Source organism: Sciurus vulgaris, assembly GCF_902686455.1.
Source record: "Sciurus vulgaris genome assembly, chromosome: 2".
Taxonomy (NCBI): Eukaryota; Metazoa; Chordata; class Mammalia; order Rodentia; family Sciuridae; genus Sciurus; species Sciurus vulgaris.
Window position 1 is genome coordinate 59,355,647 of NC_136462.1, and position 2,493 is coordinate 59,358,139.

A 2,493-nucleotide genomic window follows, 5' to 3' on the forward strand; every position below is an offset into this window, starting at 1 on the left:
TGTTGCTGGGACAAACGGACCCTTGTCCTGTACTCCAGGGCAGCACCTACCCGTTCATCCATCTACTGGCCCACCCAGCAGCCCCAGAGCCAACCAGATTTTACCACATTGGGTTTATATCTTTATTTGAGGAAAATGAGCTCTTATGTATTTTTGGTACCTGTACTGGGGAAACATAGTATATAAACAAGAAGCTTACAGCCTTAGTGGTGATTTTTTTTTTCCATGTCAGAGACGGAGAACTCTTTCAGTTGTTTATGTCATCCCTTCTTCTCCAGAAAAGTTGCAATCACACATCTCCTGGTCTTATTGATAAAACCACGAATAAGCCAAAATGTTTGTTAATGTCAACTGCAGCATGTCAGACCAGTTCTATCACTACAAGATACCTCACCCCCACCCCTCCACCCCCATCTGATTGCCAAGATTGAGAGCAAAGGAAATGGAATCAAGACAGTTATAGTAAACATGTTTGACTGACACTGCAAAGACACTTAATCAGCCTCCAATATATCCCACCAAATATTTGGGTTGTGAGCTGGGTACACAGACCCAGTTTGATGTTAAAAATGACCTTTACATTGTCAATGATCTCATGAGGAAATTAAGCTACAAGACATATTGGATGGGTTCATTAATTTTTTTTGTAGTCCTGAATGTGAAAATCCTGAAACAGATCTGCATGTTAATCCAAAAGAGCAAACAATAGGTAATTCTTGTAAAGCCTGTGGCTACAGAGGAATTCTTGGTTCACATCATAAACTCTGCATGCTTATTCTCAAAAACCTACCTGGGAATAGTGATAGTGGCACAGGAAAGAAAAGGAAAAATAAAACGAAAAGGATAGAAAGGGCAAAGACAAGGAAAATGGATCTGTATTCAGCAGTGAGACTCCACCACCACCAGCCCAAATAAGATCAGGGCTCCTCCACATGCTATAGAAGAAGAGGAGGAAGAGGGTTGAGGGAAGCATACAACTGAGAAAACCCAGAGTAGAATGGATGAAATTAGTGGCCATGCAGAAGGTCTGATACTCGGTGATGATTTGGAAAGTACTGCAGAAGTGTGTCAATATCCTGTTGGGTTTTATTAAGAAAAAGAAGAAAAGGGAATCATTGACTCACCTGACATAGAAATTGTTGCATAAGCAAAAAGATTAGATGGAAAAGCCATGGGTCCACTTGTTCTGAGTAATGTTCTTAATTAAAAAAAAAGATTGGTGAACTGGTTAAGAAACACAGGCACCATTTCTTAAGATTTTGTCACAGTAACTAAAAAGTTCAGTGGTTCTTTTTTCATGGTTTGGAGTGTGAGGTGACAATGCATCTCAGCTTCCCTTCAAGATTCCACATATCTTGAAGGATGTGTGTCCAGAACATTCAGAAGAGGAGGTCATCATCAGCTATTGGAAAACGCTTCTTAGAAACTGGCCTCAAAAAAACTCTCCAAAGGGATTCACATTAAGGTCAACCATTTATAAAGCCGTTGAAGGAGGCAGAGGAAGAAACACTGGTGGCAAAAAAGATGGAGATGAGAATATTGAGGAGTTGTATTCAAAGACTTCCAGTGTAATGAAAGTTGAAACGGTAAGGTCTGACAGCAAGGCTGATGACATTGATATTGATGCCGTTTAAAAGAATGATGCAACCTAGCTTAATCATGTAATGTTGCAAATTTTTTTCCATTATAATCCAGAAGTACAATGTGTATGTGAAAATCTGAAATGGCAGAGCATCTTGCTACTCTCTATACTAAAAATATTACCATGAGTGTGTGGTCTGTAATTAGGTCCAATGAGACGTCTAGAAAGTCCATATACACATTAGTGAGCATATGTAGTTTGCCGATTTATAGCATCTTTCTTTTGGAAAAACTAGTATTGAAGACATTTGGATCACATTTATACCATTATAATAATAAATATTTGATTTTGGTCACTTTTTTTTTATTTTTTTATTTTTTTTTTATTGTAAACAAATGGGATACATGTTGTTTCTCTGTTTGTACATGGCGTAAAGGCATACCATTTGTGCAATCATAAATTTACATAGAGTAATGTTGTTTGATTCATTCTGTTATTTTTTCCCTTCCCCCCACCCCTCCCACCCCTCTTTACCCTCTATACAGTACTTCCTTCCTCCATACTTGCCCCCCTCCCTAACCCTAACTCTAACCCTAACACTAACCCGTCCCTCCCCCCCATTATGTGTCATCCTCCACTTATTAGTGATATCATTCGTCCTTTGGCTTTTTGAGATTGGCTTATCTCACTTAGCATGATATTCTCCAATTTCATCCATTTGCCTGCAAATGCCATAATTTTATCATTCTTTATGGCTGAGTAATATTCCATTGTATATATATACCACAGTTTCTTTATCCACTCATCAATTGAAGGGCATCTAGGTTGGTTCCACAGTCTGGCTATTGTGAATTGAGCAGCTATGAACATTGATGTGGCTGTATCTCTGTAGTATGCAGATTTTAAGTCCT

The 2,493-nt window shown here is 38.6% G+C and overlaps 1 pseudogene across 1 annotated transcript; it reads left to right on the plus strand.

Annotated features, from left to right (window-relative positions):
* The first annotated feature begins 334 nt into the window (after positions 1 to 334).
* Positions 335 to 1,634, plus strand: LOC306655281 (eukaryotic translation initiation factor 5-like; annotated as a pseudogene). Its single transcript has one exon. The product of its transcript is annotated as a eukaryotic translation initiation factor 5-like (transcript).
* The last annotated feature ends 859 nt before the right edge of the window (positions 1,635 to 2,493 follow it).